The sequence below is a fragment of the Triturus cristatus genome, chromosome 4_1 (genome assembly GCF_964204655.1).
Source record: "Triturus cristatus chromosome 4_1, aTriCri1.1, whole genome shotgun sequence".
In the NCBI taxonomy this organism is placed as follows: domain Eukaryota; kingdom Metazoa; phylum Chordata; class Amphibia; order Caudata; family Salamandridae; genus Triturus; species Triturus cristatus.
This window is the reverse complement of record NC_140585.1, coordinates 141,548,546-141,573,932: the sequence shown is the minus strand read 5'-3', so window position 1 is coordinate 141,573,932 and position 25,387 is coordinate 141,548,546. Positions and strand designations below refer to the sequence as shown.

General features: G+C 46.6%; 2 non-coding genes across 2 annotated transcripts; both read left to right on the top strand.

Annotated features, from left to right (window-relative positions):
- The first annotated feature begins 10,277 nt into the window (after positions 1–10,277).
- Positions 10,278–10,349, top strand: TRNAD-GUC (transfer RNA aspartic acid (anticodon GUC)). Its single transcript has one exon. It is a non-coding gene; the product is annotated as a tRNA-Asp (tRNA).
- Positions 10,350–11,328: 979 nt separating this feature from the next.
- On the top strand, positions 11,329–11,400 carry TRNAE-CUC (transfer RNA glutamic acid (anticodon CUC)). Its single transcript has one exon. It is a non-coding gene; the product is annotated as a tRNA-Glu (tRNA).
- The last annotated feature ends 13,987 nt before the right edge of the window (positions 11,401–25,387 follow it).

Sequence of the window (25,387 nt, the reverse complement as noted above, 5' to 3'; positions counted from 1 at the left end):
CAGACTTTCTCTACCAATTATATTTTCTCCTTCGTAAGGAACTATAGCCGTACCTCCTGCACTATGGGCTGCGTCATACTCGGGACCAGTTGTTTTACGCTAGGTCAGAAGCGGTCTCAATTAAAGGAGCTGGTAATGTGCTAGGTGCTTATTGCAACTGTTACAGGGGTCTGAGTCGGAGCTTAGACAGAGACCTCCATATAGCTTGAGGGCTCACGGGGCTCCACGAAGGATCCCACAGTCACTGTATTCTGTAATGTTGTTGCCACGGACTGGCCCACTCTAATGAGCTTTCTGGTGGATACTCCAGCTGCAGGTTCCTCACGACCCGCCTGCCTCCATGTTTGATTGATTCCATGTAGGGAAAATGAATAAGATCCGAGGGTGTATCTTTTTGGTACATCAATTCTTTATCAATGTCTCTCTCCCTCTCTCTCTCTCTCTCTCTCTCTCTCTCTCTCTCTCTCTCTGCTCGAAGACTTGAAAAAAGGGAGAGGGACGGATGGCGGTGCTACGGCGGACGTAGTGTCGCCTGACATCACTTCAGGTATCGACCCGGTCCACTGCCCTCTACTGGTGGCCTTGAAGTTTCCGGATCCACTCTGACACCTGGGGTTTGTTTATAGGTCAGTAATCTGCAGGCATATAGAGCATTCACCTGAAAGATCGATACCGCAGGAAAGTATAATTTTCTTATTGCAAAAGGAGGAAAAGTTGTTTGTTATTACTGTGGGATTCTTCAGGAGTCTGTCTTGATGTTTATTCATTCATTTATTGATCATAGATACCTGCTGATATATTTACACTCAAAGTTGTATTTATTTTGTTTTTATGGTATCATAAGTGCTCATTCAGTGCAGTGTGAAATCCACAGGCTCGTGACTTGTGTCAACATTTATTTATTTATTTGCAATTGTGTATTAAGAATTTAGAAACGGGAGTACAATTGTCATCACACAATGGTATCATGAACATACCAATGGGTACAACGAGTACACACATGTTACAGCACACGTTTCCTTGGCCCACATCATGGTTGCCAGATGAGAGGTGAGAAACGGAGGGAGGCCTTGAGAAGGCAGACTTCCAAGAATGGGGGAAAATAATAGGGTAAAAGTAAACATGGAGAAAAACACTATAGGGAACGAAAAGAGAGAGGTTAACAGGGGTTGGATGGGGGCGGAGAGGAGGGGGTGACCCAGGGTTGGGTATCTAAGCGACAGGTGAGGAGGCATGTGTCATCACTGCTGGGGGCGGAACGGCTGGCGCTGCCCCGTTCTAGTCAATGAATACCACGCAGGAAGGGTGACCAGTGAGAAGCAAACTCTGCCGTATCTTGCAGATTATAGATGCGTTTCTCACAGGAGGTCATTCTGTACATCTCTAAGAGTCATTCCTCGTGTGTGTGTGTGTGTGTGGGTGGGTGCGGAGAGAGCAAAACCAAAGGAAATGATGGACGGAGTGTTGAACATTGCAAGTACTCACCCCCAGTGAGCAGATCTGGGTTTGATCCATCACCGTTCTTTAGCCCACTCTGCCACCCCAGTTCAGAAATGGCCATATGCAAATCAGTCTGACACTGTGCCTCATGGGAACAGTCCAGCCCGAACTGCCAAGCCATGTCTTCCCTGGACCGGAAACAAGCTTCCTAGGACCGGTTTCTGGCATTTCAGCCGTCTTCAGCCAGGCTTGCTTGAATCCAGTGGCAAAGTGAGCAAGGGACTCACGTCTGAGCATACCCTGCCAACTTATGGCGAACAAAGCGGTACAAAAGGGGGTGGTGATGGACGGAGCATCAGAACCAATCAAACACTCACACCCAGTCAACAGATCTGGGTTTGATCCATCACCGTTCTTTAGCCCACTCTGCCACCCCACCCCATGTCCATATGCAAATCAGTCCGACCCTGTGCCTCATGGGAACAGTCCAGCCCGAACTGCCAAGCCATGCCTTCCCTGGACCGGAAACAAGCTTCCTAGGACTGGTTTCTGGCGTTTCAGCCGTCTTCAGCCAGGCTTGCTTGAATCCAGTGGCAAAGTGAGCAAGGGACTCACGTCTGAGCATACCCTGCCAACTTATGGCGAACAAAGCAAAAACCAAAGGAAATGCGGAGAGCACCAGCGGCGACGGATACAGAGCTGGGCAGCCGTTAGTGCCGGGTTCATTAATCAATATTCATGGTGGCACAGTGAGGGGGAGGCTGCCGGATTTATTTTATTTTATTTTATTTAATGCGTTTTTATATAGCGCGGAATTTACCCGAAGGTGTCAGAGCGCTTCACAATAGCAGCAGTAATGATACATAAGGAGCAAAAATACAAGTGAGCATGTTACAAAATCAAATGGTACGTTACATGAGGCAATAGTGACAATTGTGCAAGTATCAAGGGCAAACAACATACAAGAGGTAGCAATCGATACGTTACAAACGGAAAAAGTGATGTGTGCAGGTTACAAGAGCATACAAAGTACATGTAGAGGTAAAAAGAAAAAAAAATTGCAATAAATGGCCGACACTCAGAACACTAAAACAGAAGTTACGTTACATGAGGCAGTGGTGGCTGTAGTGCATGTATCAAAAGCAAACAAAATACAAGCGGTAGCAAACGCTACGTTACAAAAGGAAAGGTGACGTGTGCATGTTACAAAAGCGATCAAAATACAAGTAAAAGTATAATACTGCAATATATGGCAGACACTCAAAACACAAAACACACTGGGAAGGCACTTCTATAGGCATGGAGAACAGAATTTCCTATAATGAAAGGACTTCCTTCAGAAAATATAGGGCGTGAATTAAATTTGGAAGTGTCTTTGAAGGAGGAGAGATTTGAGGTCAGTTTTGAAGGCCTGGGAAGAGGTGGTGGTCCGGAGCTGAGGCGGAAGTGAGTTCCAAATTCTCACTGCGTTGCCTGAAAAGGATTGGGCCATCGATCTTTCCTTCTTGAAAGTGGGAGGTTCAAGCAGTAAATTTTCTGCATTCCGTGATGGTCTGGAGCCACCAGAGAGTTTCAGTTTATCCGCCAGGTAGCGAGGGGAGGATGAGTGCAAGGCTTTGTGGGCGATACAGGCAGTCTTGTAGATAGATCTTGCCTCTATGGGAAGCCAACGGAGAGTGGATAAAATGGGTGTGATGTGGTCGCTTCTTTTGGCCCCATGTATGAAGCGAGCTGCTGAATGGAGAACAGACTTCAGGGGGGACTGGTGGGATTTGGGGAGGCCAGTAAGAAGAGAATTGCAGTAGTCCAATCTGGAGAGAACCAGCGACTGGACCAGGGTTTTAAGGTCGTGCTCCGGGAAGAAGCGACGAATCCCCCAAAGAAGGCGCAGTTGGTATCGAGCAGACTTTGCAATGGAATCGATGTGGGAGAGTAGATTGAGTTTTTTGTCGAGTATGACGCCAAGGGATTTTGCGCTCTCGACAATGATGGGTTTATTGTTCAGTAGATTAATCTGATCCATCCATGATTGCACTGGGGGAGGAGAAAGTGAGGAGGAGAGGAGGAGGAATTCAGTTTTGGAGGGATTCAGGACCAGTTGATGAGTTAACATCCAGTTTTGAATGGAGTCGAGAGTAGAGCTTAGGAGGGAGAGATCGTGAATGGAGGCCACCTTAAGGTAGATTTGAGTGTCGTCCGCATATTGATGATAGTGGATCCCGGATTTACTCAGGAGATTTCCTAACGGTTCTAAGTAGAGATTGAACAGTGTGGGTGCAAGTATAGAGCCTTGAGGGACACCTTGACCGACCGCTAAAGGAGATGAAAGACTGTTCGCTATTTTGATCATTTGGGATCTATCCGAGAGGAAGGAGGCAAACCATTTGAGCACAGTGCCCTCCATGCCCATTCTCTGTTGCAGAGTGTTAAGGAGAGTATTGTGATTGACAGTGTCAAAGGCTGCAGAAAGGTCAAGAAGAATTAGAAGACAAGACTCCCCTGAATCGAGTATCCGCAGTGCGTCATCAATCACTAGCAGCAGGGCTGTTTCAGTGCTGCAGTTTTGAATGAAGCCGGACTGGAAGTTGTCCAGAAGATCATTGTCCTTGATATGGCGAGAGAGTTGTTTCGCTACACATTTTTCTGTGATTTTCGCAAGAAAGTGTAGGTTAGTGATGGGACGGTAGTTGTTAGGGTCGTTCGCATCAGCTGTGGGTTTTTTAAGCAGAGGGGTGACCTGCCCAGTTTTGAAGGAAACAGGAAGGGAGCCTTGACTGAGGGAGAGGTTGACCAGAGTGGTCCAATAGGAGAGAGAATGGGTATAGAAGTCAATGGCAATGGCACTAGGGATGGGGTCAAGAGAATGGTTAGAGGGCTTTGTCTCAAGGATGCATTTAAGGAGGGCATCATCAGAGATGGGGTCAAAGTTTTGCCAAATGGTTAAGGATTTGCGCTCCTCTGTAGGGGTAGGATGAATGCCCTGATCTATAAGTGATTTCACCTTTTCATAAAAGAATATAGCGAATTCCGCTGCTTTCTTTGTGGAATCCTTCAATTTGGAGGTTGGGGGAGAGCTGTTTGGGTTCTTGATGAGGTCGAATAATTTTTTGGGTCTATTTTTGGCTGAGTCAAGGAGGGATTTGAAGTGCGCCGCTTTTCCAAGGAAGATGTGCTTGTGGTACTTGGATCTTGCTGAACATAGCGTGGCCAGATTTTCGGTGGAGGGCGCTTGTCTCCATTGTTTCTCAAGGACTCTTAGGTACTTCCTTTCTTCATAGAGGGATTTGTTGAACCTAGGTGCTGAGGGAGTGGGCCTTTTCTTTTTGCTTTGGAGAGGAGCGACATTATTGATTTCGACTGCAAGGACTGTGAGGCATTGGGAGGTGAGTTCGTTAACATCTAGGTCCGGGTCTAGCCTTGGAAGTGATAGTAAAGCAGAATCACAGAGGGTACTGAGGTCAATATTTTTAGTGTCACGGAACCAGGAAGTAGCCCTCTTAGGCTGGCCGAGAGTTATAGAGTGTGATAGCTGAAGATAGAATGGGATGAGGAGGTGGTCAGACCAGTCTACATGAATAGGGGTAGCGATGGTCAGCAAGCCTGCTTTAGAAATGACAAGGTCCAGGGTTGAGCCCTTAGAGTGTGTTGTTTCAGTGCAGTGTTGGATAAGATCGTTTGCAGAGAGGAAGGTGGCCAGTAAGTTCGCATAGGTGTCTTGAGGCGAGCCCCAGTGGACATTGAAGTCACCCACGAAGATCTGATTGTCACTTTGCGAGTATTGGTCGCTGATGCAGTCCGTGAGTTCCTCCATAAACGAAGGGCTGCTTCCAGGCGGGTGGTAGATAACATGGAATCTGAGAGGTGAGCGGTGGTGCAATTGAAGCTCAAGAGATAGGCATTCAAAAGTGTGGAAGGAGCTGTTGGGAAGAGCCTTAAGTTGAAAGGAGTTTCTAAAGATGACTGCAACACCTCCCCCAACTTTGTCAATTCTGTCATTTCTGAGTATAGAATAACCTGTGGGTACAAGGAGATCAAACATAGAGTGAGAGGTATCGTTGAACCAGGTCTCAGTGAGGAAGAGCATGTCAATATTGTGCAAGTTGATGGTATCGGAGATTTCAAGTTTGTGTTTAATTGCAGATCTGCAGTTGTGGAGCATACAGCGCAGCTCTGTCGCGACTGTTTTGGTGACGGGGGCACTTGGGCTATGAGGGGTGATGGGGATATTGTACCTGTATGAGGGTGCTCTGGAGGGTTTAGGTGGACGAGTGGTTCTGACAGAGGAGATGGTCGGAATGGTGTAGATAGCAGGGTTACTGGGAAGTGAAAGTGGAAGAAGGGAGGCATTTGAGTGCTTCTGAGAATTTGCAGATGAAAGGCTATGCTTGGCTATTATGGGGTGTGGGGGCGAGGTGCATCTTGTGGGAGGGCGAGTGTTTTCCAAAGGAATTGAGGTGTATGGAAAAGTTGAGATCTTGGAGCTTAAAGCTAAAATGGTAGCTTCAAGTTGGGAGATGGAGGTGATTAGAGAGCCTAGCTTATTTTCCAGTGAGAGTAAGGCAGAGCACGGCATGTTGGGTGACTCGATGGAGACAGGAGGAGGTGCACTTGGCGGTTGAAGGCAGGGAGAGGTGGGGGAGCGGGAGGGGAGTAGGGGTATAGGGTTCAGAGGTGGGGAAGGGTGTTGGATGAGAGCAGGAGTTGGTGCACCAGGGGTGGAAGGGGAGTTGTCTTTGTAAGCGTTGCGAGACGGATAGGAATTAAGGACACAATTAGGGGGCGATAGAAGAGGAGCGGGGCGGAGGGGCGGAGGGAGAGGGGAGGGGTGTGGGGAGTCATAGGGATGAAGGAGGTTTGGGAGGAAGAGAGGGAAGGGGGTTGGAGAGGTCCTGGCAGCTAGGTGAGGTGGTGGCTGTGAGGGTGCGGGTATCTGGCAGAGTGGGGAGGGTTGGGAGATAGGGAAGTTGAAGAAAGGAAGTGGATCTGCTCGGCCAGAGAGAGGGAAAGGATTACCAGGGGGGTAAGGGGGTAGCACAGCGTTGCTGGAGGAGTGTGGGGAAGGGGAGAAAATGAGTGGGTGGGGGGATGTCTATCGTCCTGCTTAGTGTGGATGCCGATGCCACCTCAACCCAGAGGCTGCGGACGGCGGGACAGTCATGCAGTGCATGCACCAGGTCAGGGTGTGCGTGTCCACAGTGCCAGCCATTCGAGTGGTGCAGTGGCCCTGCTGTCTTGAGTTTTGTTGGCGTCCGCCGCCATCCATGGTGGCAGAATTTCATCCAGACCCCTCTCGCTCCCCGGTTCAAATGATTCAGTATCTCGGTCCCATCGTCCGCCTCATATTCCATCTGTGGTCGAGCCTGGCACTTGGCGCTCAGTTTCACTGCCTGCGCTTGAGAGCCCAGATGACGTACCAGCAGTGTTAGAAGTGGGGGGGAACGGAGGGGCACGGCGTGCGCCTACTTTTAAAAATTATGCTAGTCCGTTCCCCTACTTCTTGATTTAAAAAAAGCGTCCCGGGACTGCCCTAATTCAGGCCCGGTTCTAGTAAGGGCTTGAAGGCAGGCGCGAAACGCCATGGGGCTCAAAGTGCTTCAAAGTCGCCCCCCCCACACATCCCCCGTCGTGTGTGTGCGCCCGGGCGCACACACAGACAGTTTTTGAGATTATCCCAGCCTTCCCCGAGTACTTCACAGGTCTTTAAAAGACCATTTACATGTTAGCGAGGCTTTGTTTATTTTTTCACCCCTTCATCTCCAACAGGGGCATGGCGAAAGGCGACACATCCTTTCTTTGGCCGCGGTAACCTTTGCCTACTGTCTTGCTGCGTGGATATTCTTTTTCTATGCAGCGCAGGAGAAAAGAAGTTTGTTTATTTTGATTCACCTTTACCAACCCCTGCAGCTGCTTATCACACCAGGCTGCGACACTAAGATTGACTAATGGAGTAGGTAGGAGAATGTGTCACTATTTGTTTTTCTTTTTAAATTCTGCACAGGCGCAGCAGGACATGTACTTCGTGTGCGCTTCATTTAATCCGTTTTTATCATTATCATGGCCGATGCAGGACAACAATAAGACAATAAAAAATGCCCAGATAATGCTGGGGATTAATGATCCTGCTGGAGAGCATTTTTCTCTGTTAGTAGTGAAGTGCAGATGAACTGTATTTTATGTGGAAGCTCAGTGGGTTACTGTCATTGTGACAGAGATCCTTGTGTTACTTGCAGTTCAGAAGTTACAATCCTTACATAGGACAGTGACCAATGAACTGTCATCAAAGAGCTGTATGCAAACCTGAATGATATAGATAGAACTTCGCGTTTTTTGTTTTGTGATATAGTTAGAACTTCCCCAGTCTTTCATTATTCTAATGTTGCTAAAATGAGTATCTTTGGGCAGATATACATTTTTATCAGTAAAGCCAACCCCTAACCACTGGAGTACTCTTTAAATCCTGAGTTTGTGCTTCTCCAGACCAAACCCTCTTAAAATAACTGCCCACCAGTATGGTTTCAGAGAGTACAAACAAAATAAAAATTGCATCTCTGAAAGCCTGAAACCATTAATGCACATTATAAACACCTTTTGTACCTCAACTGCTGAATGTGAACGGGGCTTTAGTGTAATGAATGATGTGCTCACACCACTGCGGAACAGAATATCAATCAATTGTCTGTCTTCTACAATGTTCATAAATATCGTGGGGCCACCTGTCATAGAATTTAAACCTGAATTTTATGTTCCGAAATGGTTAGAAAAAGGGAGGAGAAGTGCAGATGAAAGAAACTGCATGGCTCGGAGACAAATGGCTTATGATTCCACTTATAAGCGTATTTGGAATATTCTGTGATTGGAAACATGTCCCACATTGTAAATTAATTAAATATAAACAACTTATATATTAAACCTCAAATAAACATGTTTATTGATTCTTTGAATTAAATAACGTTATGAGCTGTAACTGGTCAGTGAAATGCCAAACGTTCACAAATTGGTATGTTTTGCTATTTCTAGCCACACCTCCGACTCCGCCCACTAATCCAATCCTTGGGTTATTCCCGCCCCCTGAGTCTCCGCCCACAGTTCCCCTACTTTTTTTCCCCCACTTCGACCACTGCGTACCAGGGGATTATACAGGCCTGAGGTCCCACCCTCGAATTGTCCCCAGGTGTGGGGATAGGTACTCACCAGAGAGGAGGGAGGGCCCGAGGTTGGGTCACTGGCGTATCCAAACTTGAGGGGGCCTCCCTGCAAGGTACGTGCAGGGGCCCCCTCCGGGCTTAATCAGGAGCTCTCTAGACAGAGTGCTCGGCTGAGGGGGCCCCCTGGAGCTTGCCCCCCCCAGCACCGCGGGGGCTGCGTCCGCGAGGGAGGCAGTAACGCAGCTCACACTTTGGCGCTTCCCGATTGGAACTGTGACTTTTAGAATCAAATCGGGCCCACAAAACACTTCTGCAACATTCTCATAAGAATGACAGACAACAGATCTTTAAATGCTTTATGTAAGTTTTAAAGTAAAAATACAGACTATACTCTGTAAATTAGCAGCATAGTATATAAACCATAATTAAAGAACTCAGTGCAGCTCAGGATAAAATCCGGCATAGATTTAGCATCTAGGAATAGCAGGGTCTCTCTACTGTGAGAGAAATGCGCACTCATACAGTGCTTCGGCCAGTGGGGTTCATACATTGGGCTGATGCAATATTAACAGATCTACAGCGAGCAAGCTTTGTCACTGGCTCACTGCACTCTGGAGGCTCTCTGGGAACTTTTTCTGCTGACTAGTGTCGGAATCAACAATAAAATCACATGACAGAGGATGACGTCTAAACAGGGTGGAAGGCAAGGTTCAATATTAGCAATAACTCACATATAGCTCTCGAGTTGTATTAATACAAATTAGCGCTCACAGCAGTAACATAGCCAAAAGTAAACATGAAACACTGTAAATAAACAGTTATAACTAAAACAAACCCCCAAAATACTCTGATCTAACTCCAAGAAACCTATATTTTTAGCGCTCTATTCAAGATAAAATAACCTATTTTTAACTGTTAGCTTCCAAAAAGAATACATTAGAATATATAATCGAATTCAGTCACTACTCAGCCACTTTCCATATAAGTTGAAATTTCTAGCTGGTTTGAAGATTTAGCAAGCCATTAATTAATTGGTGCGTAGACAGAAATCTGCTTTGCTGCACTGGGGTATTTTTTATGCCATATAGCGCCTTGTACACACAATGTATGCACCTTCGATAGCTCAGTTGGTAGAGCGGAGGACTGTAGAGGGGAAGCTGACATCCTTAGGTCGCTGGTTCAAATCCGGCTCGAAGGACTTTTCTTAATTTTTTTCCTCTGCTTTACAAAACTAAGCGCCTCTTTCTCAGACACTCACACACCCGGGCTTTTCCTGCCTCCTCTCTTCTCCTTTACAAGCCAGCTTTCTCCTTTGGCGCGAGCGGGCGGGTGTCTCCCTCCCCACTCCCTGTGTGCAGCCCCCGCTGCAATCCTCCATCATCAGTCAGAGACAGGGGCCCCTGGGCTGAAGAGCCAGGCCGGGCCCAGTGGGAAGCAGCCCTGGGAGCTGTTTGTTGACTCTGGCATCAGGTGATGTCGCTGAGAGCGCTGCTGAGAGATCCTGCTAGTGTGAAGGTTGTTGTGAGGGAGGAGTGTGTGTGTATTGTGAGAGGGAGTGTGTGTGTTTGTTGAGCCTGTGGCCCCCTGTGTTGGTGACAAGGAGCTGGAAAATGAGAAAGATGAGTTCCCAGCAGACAGGGCGGGTTGAAAGACACGTCAAGTAGCTGGTCAGCAGACGGGGAGCAGATCGGCTCCTCGTTAGTATAGTGGTCAGTATCCCCGCCTGTCACGCGGGAGACCGGGGTTCAATTCCCCGACGGGGAGGGCAGTATTTTTTTTTCTTTTTAAACTTATACTACATTTCGCCAATTGAATACCGACTTTGAGTGCAATTTTTAATGCGATGCTGACACTTTTTATTTATGGCCACCACAGCTGGTACAACGTAAAACATTTACTAATGCAATCACACACCCTTCAAAATCTATCACGGACAGTTTGTAAGTGCTACACCTTTTGGGATGGATTGCTGCCTTTTTTTTTATTTTAAGCTGCTGTGTACTTTCTTGGAAATGAAAACGTGTAATGGGGGTTATTATTGAAATAAAAATCGGAGGACTACATAGTGAATAATAAAAATAATAAGGGTGCGGGCTCTGAATGGGACTTGATTTATATGACGGTGAAACTTTTCATGTTTATTTAAGTGAAATGGTTTAGAACTTACTGGCACATTCTGAATGCAAAGGAACCCCTGACCCGGACGTGCACGTCCCACCACCGCCAACAGTGCTTTTATGTTTCTTGGGTCCAGGCATGATTTCTAAACCCAGGTCAGGTGTTAGCGCCGCATGCTGGGACTTGTAGTCCAGTTTTATAACCCTCTACAATTAGGGCCCCGGGCCCCACCATCTAAAGGAGACTCTGTCCAGGGGGAGCTGCACGTGTGCACCCGGGACACCTCAGAGCTGGGGAGCCCCGAGAAGCTCTGACCACCCTTTTAATTGTACTTTTTATTTGATGGTAATTGATTCTTGATGTTTCCATTCTCAGGTATGTGAGAGGTGGGTGTCAGAAATCTTCCATGCGTGGACACTCTCCACAGACTTCAACCTATTTAAGGCAAAGTCGTTGTTTTCCTCATAGTTTGCCTCACTGCAGTGCACTTTCTGTGTCTGCTGCTATTTTCCCTCCTGTAATAAATACTATCGTGCTTTACCTACTTTAGTTGGAACAAAATTCAAGTCAGAAACAGATTCAGCCACACAATTCAGTTCACACGTGCTACAATGTTTTTCAGCACTCCCTGGTGGTCTAGTGGTTAGGATTCGGCGCTCTCACCGCCGCGGCCCGGGTTCGATTCCCGGGCAGGGAAGGAAACTTTTGCTTACTTTTTTCACTTCTATGGTTGATTCTGGCCAGGGAAATATTCTTTATTTTTCATTGTGTTTTTAATTGTAGAGGAACACATTTTTTTAAATTTAAAAAATGGAACTGTTTTATTACATGTATTTCTTCTTCAATTTAAGTGTCACCAGTTATAACCTAACATTCCACACAGACACACTGACAGAAGAGTGGGGCGCTGGTTCACCAAGCTGATGATTGGCTTAGTAGATTCAGGAGACTTTCACCGAGAACCTTTAGTGCTGACTAGTGTGAAACTATTAAAGTTTGTTATTGAAGCAGAATCCATAATAATAGCAAATGACACAGGATAACGTTTAAACAAGATGAAAGACAATGTAAACAGGGTTCAATATTAGCAATAGCTCACATATAGCACATTATTTTTATGAATAGAAAATTAGCGCTCGATCTCCTCCCGGGCCCAAAAATGTCATCACCACTTCAATTCTGTATCACAGTGCACCATTCATTAATTTTAGCTTCTTCTGTTTGGTCTCTTCGAAATCCTTCTGTGTTCACACTCACTCCACCCTATTTGACTGTCTTATTTCCCTCTGGCTGTCCTACCATACATAATTCTTCTTTCTTATTCACTTCAAGGCTCAATTTAGTAGGAGGTTTCTTTAAAGTCTCCTCACCTTTCCCAATAATATGGACAGCATTTGTTTTCTCTTCTCCTCTTTCTTCATCTTCTCTTGTCCTTTCATTCAATTCATCTATGCCTATTCTTTCCTCTGCATTAGTTTCACATGTTGCATCACACACGTCATGATCTGTAAGGCTTTTGTTAGATAAAGGAGTAAAGAATTTCATCATAAACTCATGCTGTCCCCTTGATTTAGACCCTTTATAAGCATTAGACATATGTTTAGTAGCCAACAGATATAGATTCTCGATTTACAATAGATACATTTTCTAAAGAATTATCAAAATTAGAACAAAAGAGTTCAATCAAGTTTTGTTGGTAATATAGATTAAGAAAACCAGGACAAGAGAAAGAATAAGACAATGGAAGGTGAAAATAAGCTGCCCCTTTGGCTGCAGAAGCAGGCAGATAAGAGCAAATAAAACAATTTTCACCTTACATAACCTTAACGTATTCAGATAACATTTTATAATACACATTATAGCTATAAATATTCTCATCTTGTGGAAAGTGACATTTTCATTTAAGATGGAGGGATAGTCACAGAAGCAACAGTAATATTATTTAAATGGAACTTTTCGGACGGTGGATTATATAGGGTAATGGGGCTCCTGAGAAATACGCAGTGGGTGTTTGCTATTGAAAAATTAGGATTGCGGTGCATAAGGGTAGGGAGAGCCACCCTCCTCCCCAACGTGTGGATAACCACTGATAAACTAAAGCAGCATTCCTTTGCACACGCCAACAGTGTATGTTATATACATCATTTACAGTAACAAAAAACACGCTTGTTCCTCCGCTGAAACAGTCACTTCAGTTTAATCCTGAAATCCTTAGCCAACACGTGTTTTGTTGCGCTTAATGGTTGTGCGCAGCGACTTCTTCAGGGCTATTCTCTCTTTGTATGGACCCTTAATCCCGGATTTGAGATCAACCACTCTAATCGTTAGGCCACATCCTGTTCAAGGTATGGTGATAATATGCCTTGGAAGTAGAAATGTAAGCAATGCTATTTCAGAGAATATTATCCTGGACAGGAATGCAATAAAATGTTAGTCAAATGTCATTGTGTTTAAAAGAAGGCAACTTACAAACGTGCGCTTGTAAAATGGAGGTGTTGCTGCTCAGACCTAATGTAACCACATGACAATTTTTCCACAAATGTTCACTGCCTCTGCTTATGCGTATTCTCAGTCCAGTTGTTCGAATCACAGAAGTCTCAGGTTTTCCACTCTCCACATCAGTCTGTGATTCAGCAGGTTGTTCATTCAATGGAGATGGTGGGTTTCTGGTCTGGACTTCCTCCTCTTCTGAAGCCTCAGATACCTCGAATCACAGGAGACTAGGAGAATTGGCAGATGTTGACTCTCTATCTTCCCTTTCGTGCCTTGCCCTCTTGGTATGGGAGGAGTGTATCCAATTTGGAAGACCATGACACTTGACAGCAGTGATCGTGACCAGAGTCAGTTGGTAGGGTCCATGCCACCTCGCTCCAGGCAGGACTTTCGGACGTGTTTCTTGATGTGGATCCAATCACCAGGGTTCAAATCATGCCCCGGAAAGTCTCGTACTGCTCGAGTAGCCTGGTCAAGCTGATGAGAGATGGAACGCACCACATCAGACAATCCTTTGCAGTACTCAAGAACCGTGTCATCTGTGATATTTAACAGGGTGGTACAGAGGGCTTACACATAGATTTTCCATCAATATTTAATGCAGAGATAATCCAGTTTACTTGCATGAGGTACTTCAGATACTCATGAGCTCTAGAGGAAGAATCTCAGGCCATTTGAGTGATGTAGCAGCACTTAGCTTTATTAGTCTCAATCAGTCTCTCTACCACTCCAGATGCTTCCAGTCTATAGCTGCAGTGGAATCTTTGGTAAATCCCTAAAGCCGTACGTATCAACTACCTACTCTCACTTTTAAAGTGTGTTCCTTGATCAGATTCAAGATGAGCTGGCAAGCTGAAACGTGGTATTAACTCTCACAACAGTCTTTGGCGACTGTTAGTGTAATCCCACCGCATGTTCTTGCTCTAGTGTCTTCCGGGGGCGTGACGCAGACACAGCCAAAAGACAGCTGGACGAAGGAAGGACCGGTTGGGCTGAAGACGGAGGATGCGAGAAACCTCGAGGAAGCAGAATCCAGCAAGGAACGATGACCGGGAGAGGCCGACCCCAGAGGAGAGACCCAAAGGAATCGACCAACAGACGGGAAACAGTCGGACAACAGAGCCAGTAGAATTAGTGCCTAAAGGCACTTCCAGCCAGGCTAACCGTCCCGGGGGAGAGAGGGATGGGGTGACTCCCTCGGTCATGACCCGGAGGACTGTGGCTCAAGGTAAGTACCTTTATCAAACCTCTTTACATGGGGTAGGTGGAGGAAAGGACACACGTAAGGCATAGTCCCTCACAGACGTAAAAAGTATGCGACACTGAGAGACGCATGAGAGCACCCAGGGTGATGGTGAAGGGTTAGAGTGTGTATTAGCAGAAGACACAGACGCCTGACCTTGCCTTATATTTGTTTATTTTGAGGACATACATCTACCTCTTCTTCCGATGGGATGGGAAGGATCAGGAGACTGGTGACCAGGACCTTGGGGAGAAAAGACAGCGTCCCGGTGTACAGTGAGGAAACTGACACCGCTAAGACTGGATTTATCCTTCCTGTTTAAGAGCCACTCCTCATGGGACTCTACTTGTTCCTTTGTTTCTGTTAATACTATATTAAAACAATAGTACCCATTACCGCTTGAGTGTCCTACCTGACCAAGTGACCACAAGTGGTGTTAGAAGTGGGATAGGTCATTTAAGACTACCATGACTCACCCATTACCATGGAGGCTATGGTCACTCAATTAGCCAAGGGACAAAGACATTTACAATTAGTCCTGGAGCAGCAGACCCAGAATGCCCAGAAAGAGAGAGAGGCCTTCCAGACCGCCCTTAAGGAACAAGCAACTATCCTAGCGGCCAATCAACAAATACAGGTCACCGCCATTTTGCTCCTGATGGACGCCATTTCCATGGCCCGAGTTCATCCAAATATCCTCAGTTCAGTGTTACAGAAGTTCCTGGAAGGGGATGATCCTGACTATTTTTTGTGAACTTTGAAAGAGTAGCAACAACGGCTCTGAGGCCCCAGGAAAGATGGGATCAGTACATAGATTCCTCCTGTCGGGCAAATTACAGGCCACATACCAAGCTGCCAATCCCGCGGGACTCACTCCCTGCCCTAAAATTAAGAAAGCCATCCTTGAAAGACTAGGACATGACACAGAGTATTACAGGGCTAAATTTCGGAAAGAAAAGTGTACAGCTGGAAATAACCCCAGAACTCTCTATTATCGCATCAAGGATCTGGGCGAGAGATGGTTGCAACCCAAAGCATCCCCTATAGAGGAGGTCATTGCTAAGGTTTATCTGGAACAGTACCTGGAGGCGTTACCCAGTGATACACGTACTTGGATAAAACAACATCCCCACTTAACGGTGCAGACCGCAGTAGAGCTGGCCTGCGCTTATCATAGGTCTCCAGAATTTAGGGTACAAGCGCTAAAAACAACTACAACCACCCAGAAACCCTATCCCAGAGTGGTAGAACCAAGACATCCAGGAGGAAACAGAAATATGATAAGACCCCCCTTTGAATCCTTTTCCGACCCAGTCAGGTCCCCAGTGCTTCAGGTGTTCAGAATGGGGACACCTTGCTAGGAATTGCCCACTCAAGGGAGAGGGGTAGAACCCATGGAAGTAGGGTGGTCACAGGGTCGGATTTTAACTACAGGAGAAACCCCGGGACGATACAAGACCACCATACGTCTGAATGGTAGGTCCGCAGATGCGCTATTAGACACAGGGTGCCACCACACCATTGTTTCTCGGTAATTAATACCTCACAGTCAGATTTCAGAGGAAGCACAGATACAGGTTTCCTGTGTGCATGGAGTCGTACGATTGTATCCTCTGGCTGAGGTCCTGCTCGATGTAGAAGGAGATCCACAGGTCAGAAAAGTAGGAGTAGTACCCGCCCTAGCGGGAAAGGTTCTCCTAGGGATAGATCTGCCTCGTTTTGACGAATACTTGCTCAAAGTAACCAAAAGAAATCCTGAAGCCTAATGGTTATAGGAAGCCCCCTTCTCTGCCTCAGACATAGCAAGTCCTGAGACAAAAATACCCAAGATCAGAGCAGAGAAAAGAAAAGAAAAGACAGACCAGTTTATAGAGCAGCTGGACTGTCACCTGTTACCCGTCTCCATTCCTCTCCAGATGACCCACAGATGCCGATGAGGAGTTTTAGAACAGCATAATGGTAAGACAACATATTAGCCCAGGCGTGGACGCAGGCTCAAGAAGAAGACCCCGACAAGGTAGGACATACTTTTGTGTAAATAGGGGACTCCTGTATAGAATTAGTGGACTATCTGACTGCCGGGCGAAACAACTTTTGGTACCCATAGCTTTTCGAGACCAGGTCCTACACATAGCACACAGTCAGGCGGGGGGCGGGCCCTATGGTCAAGAACATACTCTCAAGTAGAGAAGTTCTATTGGCCCGAGATATATAAGGAGGTTGCCAAGTTCTGCGTGTCCTGTCCCTGGTGCCAGTTGGTTAACCCCCCACAGAGAGAAGAGCGCCTTTGTGGCCGTTACCCATAATTGATGTTCCCTATAAATGAGTAGGGATGGATTTGGTAGGATCCCTTCTTCCCTCTACCCGAGGACATCAGTATATTTTAGTGATGATGGACTATGCCACTCGCTACCCTGAGGCGGTACCCTTGACAAGTATAACAGCCCTTTCGGTAGCACAAGCAATGGTATCTTTTTTTTCGAGAGTTGGTTTCCCAGCAGAGATACTGACCGACCAGGGAACTCCCTTTATGTCTAGATTTGCACTTTTCTTGGAGTTAAATAGATCCGGACAGCAGTATATCATCCACAAACAGACGGATTGGAGGAGGGATATAATCGTACCATAAAAATGATCCTTAGGAAATGCATAAGTGACGCTGGAAATGACTGGGACCGCAAACTTCCATTAGTGTTGTTTGCGATCAGGACATGAACAAAAGTCTACGAGGCTCAGCCCTTTTGAGTTACTATTTGGGCTACGACCACGTGCACTTTTGGACATGGCGGCTGAGCAGTGGAATGAGGTTAGGGTACACGACTTTCTTGAAAAACACCTTGTCTGGCTTGTGGGAAGAAGTACATCAGAATATGGAAAGGGCACAACAAAAACAGAAAACCTATTACGACAAAGGTACCAGTGTGAGGGAATTGACAGACGGGGACAAGGTGTTTATTCTTCTACCTTCCTCGGATAAGAAACTACTGGCGACCTGGCAAGGCCCTTATCAGGTGTTGGGGAAAGTCATACCTGTCACATACAGAAAAGCAGTTCCACGAACAGGACCGAGGGGCCAGATATATCATATCAACCTATTAAAGAAATGGGAAGATCCCACCCCACAGAGAGAAGATGTTGCAGCACGGAGCGTCAAATTCCCCCTCCGGCACAGACCAACTACCTCAGCATCAAATTCACTCAAATACATTCATTTGGTGGGGCCCATAACACCAAATATACTTACACTCCGTTGAGCTGTTTTTCCTGAGGGAAATACGCTTCCAAACGCTGACATGAGAGGAATACCTTTACCTTACACTTAAACACATTAACCTCAGACCTAAGATACCCCTCTCATAAGGAGATGGATCATTTAGTTGTTTTGAAGGTTTAGATTCACAGTCATTTAACTAGTCTTAAATCCCATCAAACTCTCTTTTTATAATAATCGACACAATACATTTGTCAATTAATCAAATATTCTTTATCTAAGAAATATTGCAAGAAACGTTAGAAATCATCATCAGCATTTCAGAGCATTATATTTACCTATTCTGGTTAAAGTCGTCCTCTAAGTCAATCAATCAAGGAAGAATTTATTCAGCAAAGTTAGGCCGCAATTCAGTCTCTCAAAGATTCAGGATAACAGCTGTCCAGCAGTGTCACCGTCCTCTCCATCAGCATAATGTCAGGAAATCGAGTTCGTCAAAGAAGAGCAAGACCTAATAGTTCAATTCCCTACCTACTTTTATAATGAAAATAATGTCAAAAAGTATCAAGATCGGGGTTTAGAGAGTCCTGATTGGTCCATTTGGGGTAGCGGGGTACAGTTCTCATGGTGTCGAATGATGAAGTCATAAAACTTGCTTGTTCCGGCTTTTAAATTGAGCTTTGTCTTTGGTCTTGGATGGGTTCCCGGAGCGTCCTTGAAGGGTACATGTTCTCCCGGGGTCAGGTCCAGACCACTGCTGCTGGTGGTGACGCCTGCGCACTTCACCCAGAACCTCGTGTTTTCAGGGCAGTCACATTTAACGTCTCGTTCAGCCATCTTGTTTAGGCCGAAATGGTCAACTTAAGCAAAAGAAACACACAAATGTAATTAAAACATAGAAATGACTAATAAAATGTTATCCCCTTGCTAATACGTGTGTGTATTTATCTAGCAGAAGCAACACTCAAAGCGGTTTATTCTCACTGAATAAAGCACAAATCACAAATACATCACCAAAGCGACAAATAACATGCAATATTCTAGTTTTCTACTATTAATATGCGTACTCAAATTAGTTTACAATTAATATAGCCATGCAAGGTGCAATTCCCATGTGTAATTCTTTGTTAATATAGTTGATGAGTTATCACTTCAAACAAATTAATAATATTACAATTAATTGATTATTCGGATTAATATAAACATGGAGAATGGGGGTGTGAGGATTCGCAGGACGGACATACCCGTGTAGCACTATGGGAGGGTTCTTCTCGTAGCCGAAGCCGTCCTCCCGGTGTTCCAGGAAAACGGGACTGCCAAAGACTACATTACCCATGTAAACCTCCTGTCTCTCCACAGAAGGAGATCGAGGAACACCCGGAAGTAGGCGGGGTTGACCTCGGAAGTCTTATCCAAGACCCAATGAAAGAAGGCAGGAGCGGAGGGATGGGGTGGCAGAACAGCGGTGGAGTGGAAGGAGCACGGCGAGACGAGCGCAAGAAAGAAGGCAGACCCGATACGGAGGTAGCAGAAGGTGAAGCCAAGGAACAGGACGTTTGGACGGAAGGCGGCGACGTGGACCCGGAAGAGCAGTGGTGTGAAGAGTGGTGGTGTCCAACGGAGGATGCTGGGGAGCGGCCGCAACTCCGGAGAGTTGCCGCGGAGCCGGTGAGTACCACCGTCCCAAGGGATCAAGGGGGGGGACGAAAGGGGAGTGGGTAGTGCCTGAAACCAAAAGGGGGTGATTCGTGTAGATATTCCTCCCTAGGCTCAGATGAGTGGAACGTGTCCTGGTCATAGAGAATAAAAACCCTCAGCGCACCCTAAGTATATAACCGAGTGTGACCCAGATAGTACTGGTTTTATTTTCGACCCTGAGAAACCTCCTAAACTCCGAACCCGTCTCAGGATTGGAAGACGGAAAAGGGACCCCCTTGACACTTAAGAATAGTGTCGTAGTTATTGTCTGTTGTTTTTTGGTATTATTTACGTCTTTCCCCCCCCCTTCCCTCACAACCCTTAAGAAAAGAGAACCAGAACGAGCACTTCCTGGTGTGGTGGAGGTCGCATTAAAAACACAAAGGAGTGTAATAAAACTCGTAACTGACGGCTCCTTCTCTCTTTCCTCCTATGAGCCTCCGGGAAGACAGCGATACGAGCGATTAAGAGGAGCCCGGCACCTCGGCTTCAACATCCCCTTTAGGTCCAGCTCAGGGAGCAGCGGGAGGAGAAACAGAAGGATTTGTGTTTTCGAGACTTATTACTGCACCTAAAGAAAATAAAAGTCTTTCGTTTGGAAAATATATACAGCCTCCTCGTCTGCATATCAAACTTGCCCTCTCACAATTGGTGTCAGAAGAGGGATTGAAAGGCGTCATGGAGGCTGCCTTAGCCAAGATGGCAGAAAACCTGGAGCATCTAGGGAAAGTAATGGAACGCTTCCTGACTGTCGTGGAAGAAGACCGGGGCAAGTTACAACGAGTACTTACGGGTCAGAACCAAACACATGGGGCAACTATGGACAAAATTACCGAGGTACTCGGACACCAGAGAGGTCCTACCACCCTTCCCTCTGTGGTTTTACAACGCTATGTGTCAGGGGAAGATCCAGACTATTTCTTTACCAATTTTGAACGGATGGCGACTGAGGCCTCCTGGCCAGTTGATAAATGGGGCCAATATCTGGGTCCCCTCCTATCAGGAGATCTACAAGCAGCCTATCAGGCCGCAACCGTACAGGGGGTGGTTCCCTACTCCGACATCAAGCGCAGTATTATGGAACGGCTGGGAGTAGATGATGAGACTTATCGGCGGAAACTACGACAAATGAGGGAGAGACCCCAAGAAACCCCCTGAGCCCTATATTTCAGGGTAAAATATATGGTTGATCGGTGGTTGAAACCAGCCACCACAGATAAGGAGGGGATTATGGCAAAAATATATTTAGAACAATATTTGTCCTCTCTTCACCCTCCTATCCAAAAGTGGGTGCGACAACAGGCCAACCTCACCCTTGAAACAGCAGTAGAAATCGCCAGCGCCTTTAACAGGGCCCAGGAGGTCCAGAGGGGACGCGAAGAAGATACCGGGAAACCCGCGGGTCATGGGGCCCAGAGTCCTCTACGTCCTCAGTTGGTAAAAAGACAGGACCCCATAACCATTGTTCCCGGAGGTCCAGTCCCTTGTCCCCCCGACAATGGGTCCCCAGTGTTTCTAGTGTGGAGGTATGGGACACATCGCCCGGTTTTGCCCCCTGAAAGATTAACCGATGGAAATAGGGATGGCTCGTAATTATTACTGCTCTCCCTCCGAAAAAGGAAAAGCCCCCTATCGACGCACTGTATCGGTGAATGGTCAATCAATGACGGCCCTAGCTGATACGGGGTGCTTACACAGTGTAATACGTCCTCAAGAACTGGGGAGCCGAATCGGTCCCATTGACGGAACTGTAGCCATTCGGTGTGTTCACGGGGATTCCAAGCCGTATCCCACAGCCCGAGTACAAATTCAACATCCATACGATTCAGGAACAACCCTAACTGTTGGTTTGATACCTCACCTACAAGCAATACTGGGGAAGGACTACCCCAAACTGCCTCAGTTATTACACGGGGCCAGGTCCAAGGAGGAAGAGTGGTGGTCCTCCGCCCCTTTTTCTCAAGACAAAGATAACGAGTGGCCTCCTTCCAAAGAGAGAAAAAGCAGAAAACAACGGAGAGCCGAAAAGTCCAGAAGCCCGTTAGCATTACCCGTCCTTCTGGATGAGAATCCCTGGGAAACCGATAGAACCTTCCATGCCACACAGCAAGAGGATCCGTTACTACAGGAGGCATGGAACCAAGCCTTAGACCACGAAGAACCACAGCGCGTAGGTCCTTATTTCTTTAAGAAACATGGGTTACTATATATAAAAGGGATCCCCCAACCAGAAGGCCCAGTTGTTAATTCCAGGTCCTTTCAAAGAAAAGGTGCTGTTTCTTGCACACAGCCACTTGTTAGGGGCTCATTTTGGGGCGGAGAAAACGGAGAAAATGATCATGGAGCAGTTCTACTGGCCAGGGATTTATCAACATGTCAAGAAATACTGTAGAGAGTGTACAGTGTGTCAAAAGAACAGTAGATATCATCCTCCCCGAGCTCCACTACGGCCCCTCCCTATAATAGACGAGCCTTTCCACCGCAACGGTATGGACATTATAGGGCCCTTGTTACCATCCCGCAGTGGATGTCGGTATGTCCTTGTCTTAGTAGACTACGCCACCCGATTTCCGGAGGCCATACCCTTACGTCGACCCGATGCCTCTAATATATCGAAAGCTATGATCACGGTCTTCTCAAGGGTGGGTTTCCCAAAGGAAATATTGACTGACCAAGGGACCCCTTTCGTGTCACGCTTGATAAGGCAGGTCTGCTCCCAGTTAGGGGTTAAACAGATAAGAACAGCGGCTTACCATCCACAAACAGATGGTTTAGTGGAAAGTTACAATGCCACCATTAAAACCACACTTAAGAAGCTGTTAGCTCTTGAAACAAAAAAATGGGAAGATATGTTACCTCTGGCCTTATTCGCCATTCAGTGCAAAGAACAGAAAAGCACCAGCTATTCGCCTTTTGAGTTGTTATATGGTCATAAACCCCATACCTTCTTGGACATGGCCCAAGAAGGGTGGGAAAAAGAAACAGACAACTCTAAACCCCTATCCGAATATGTATCATCCTTGTGTACCCACCTAAGCCAGATCAGGGCTATAGTTCAGAACAATTTAGAAGATGCCCAGAAGGCACAGAAAGGACAATACGATAGAGGGACTAAAGAGAGAACTTTCCAAGTGGGTGACTCAGTGTTACTCATGATGGCTTCATCTGATCAAAAACTGTTAGGACAATGGCAGGGTCCCTACCAAATAGTGGAAAAGGTAACCCCTGTGACCTACCGTCTTGAACTCGATCCCGCTAGACATACTACCCAAATATACCATGTTAATGTGCTAAAAAAATGGGAGGGTCCTTTGCCGGTATCAGTTAGTATAGTAGGGGTACGACCTCCCTTGTTTGAACAGTGCATCGCTCCCGAACTACCTCTTACCTCACGGGACGACCTTTTTCACGTCTTTGACTGAATCCTTTTCTACCACTCCTGGCCGAACCACCCTTATAGAGCACGCCATAAAAACTCCCCAAGGAAAACGGGTTCGTTTGAAACCCTATCGCATTCCAGAAGCACGTCGTCAGGTCATAAAAGAAGAGGTACAAAAGATGCTACACATGGACAACATTGAACCATCCATAAGTGAGTGGAATTCCCCTATTGTCCTCGTACCGAAACCAGATGGATCGGTGCGATTTTCTATCGACTTCAGAGAAGTCAATAAAATATCGGAGTTTGACACTTACCCCTACCAAGAGTAGATGAGATGGTGGAACGGATAGGTAAAACAAAATATATCAGTACGTTGGATTTATGCAAAGGCTATTGGCAGGTTCCCCTGAGAAAACAAGATAGGGAGAAAACGGCGTTTTCCACCCCGGAAGGATTATATCAATTTAAGGTATTACCCTTTGGGCTACATGGGGCACCAGCGACATTTCAGAGAGCCATTAATATAGCACTACAGCCCCATGAGTCGTATGCAAGCGCCTATATAGATGACATATTCGTCTATAGCAACACGTGGGAACAACATCTATCACACCTTTTTCAAGTGATACAAACCTTAGGACAATACGGTCTTAAAATAAATCCCGCCAAAAGCCACCTCGCAGCCCAGACTGTTCAGTACCTCGGGTATCTATTGGGGGAGGGGGTTATAAGACCACAATCCACTAAATTAGCTGCAATCTCCCAAATATCCCTACCCAAAACCAAGAAAGATCTTCGAGCCTTCCTGGGATTATTAGGCTACTATCTCTGATTTATCCCTCAATTTTCCCACCTGGCAGCCCCTTTAACTAATTTACTTCAGAAAAAGGTCAACACCGAAGAGATATTACGACATCCTCCCCCAGATGTTCTACATGCCTTTATGGCCTTGAAAAACACACTTACCTCAGATACCGTTTTAATTAGCCCAGATTATTCCCTCCCCTTCCTCCTTCAAACAGATGCCTCGGACTAGGGATTAGGGGCTGTTCTGTCCCAAGAGACCCCCCTAGGAGAGAAGCCCATCCTATACCTTAGCCGCAAACTCTTCCCAAGAGAAAACTATTACGCCACTATAGAAAAAGAAGCCTTGGCCATTAAGTGGGCCATAGAGACTTTACGCTATTACCTTGACGGTCGGGAATTCACCTTGTATACTGACCACGCCCCACTAGAATGGTTAGCCAAGAACAAGGGCCACAACGAAAGAGTCCTTAGATGGTTCCTTTCCCTGCAACCATATCGATTCCAAACCAAACACAGGAAAGGGAGTGAACAAGGAAATGTAGACTACCTGTCCAGATTTCCCCAAGAACGGACTCTTAGTAGAAGGACAGCAAGGGAAAGGGGATGTGAGGAGTCGCAGGACGGACATACCCGTGTAGCACTATGGGAGGGTTCTTCTCGTAGCCGAAGCCGTCCTCCCGGTGTTCCAGGAAAACGGGACTGCCAAAGACTACATTACCCATGCAAACCTCCTGTCTCTCCGCAGAAGGATATCGAGGAACACCCGGAAGTAGGCGGGGTTGACCTCGGAAGTCTTATCCAAGACCCAATGAAAGAAGGCAGGAGCGGAGGGATGGGGTGGCAGAACAGCGGTGGAGTGGAAGGAGCACGGCGAGACGAGCGCAAGAAAGAAGGCGGACCCGATACGGAGGTAGCAGAAGGCGAAGCCAAGGAACAGGACGTTTGGACGGAAGGCGGCGACGTGGACCCGGAAGAGCAGTGGTGTGAAGAGTGGTGGTGTCCAACGGAGGATGCTGGGGAGCGGCCGCAACTCTGGAGAGTTGCGGCGGAGCCGGTGAGTACCACCGTCCCAAGGGATCCAGGGGGGGGCGAAAGGGGAGTGGGTAGTGCCTGAAACCAAAAGGGAGTGATACGTGTAGATATTCCTCCCTAGGCTCAGATGAGTGGAACGTGTCCTGATCATAGAGAATAAAAACCCTCAGCGCACCCTAAGTATATAACCAAGTGTGACCCAGATAGTACTGGTTTTATTTTCGACCCTGAGAAACCTCCTAAACTCCGAACCCGTCTCAGGATTGGAAGACGGAAAAGGGACCCCCTTGACACTTAAGAATAGTGTCGTAGTTATTGTCTGTTGTTTTTTGGTATTATTTACGTCTTTCCCCCCCCTTCCCTCACAACCCTTAAGAAAAGAGAACCAGAACGAGCACTTCCTGGTGTGGTGGAGATCGCATTAAAAACACAAAGGAGTGTAATAAAACTCGTAACTGTCGGCTCCTTCTCTCTTTCCTCCTTTGAGCCTCCGGGAAGACAGCGATACGAGCGACGAAGAGGAACCCGGCACCTCGGCTTCAACATCCCCTTTGGGTCCAGCTCAGGGAGCAGCGGGAGGAGAAAGAGAAGGATTTGTGTTTTCGAGACTTATTACTGCACCTAAAGAAAATAAAAGTCTTTCGTTTGGAAAATATATACAGCCTCCTCGTCTGCATATCAAACCTGCCCTCCCACAGGGGGTATACAAAATTTTGTATTATCCGCTCCAGCAGTCCCCCCTTTGGTGATTATATCACCACACTAATTTAAAATTTTGTATCCCTTTTACAGAAATTTGAATTGATTTCTTGTTTCGT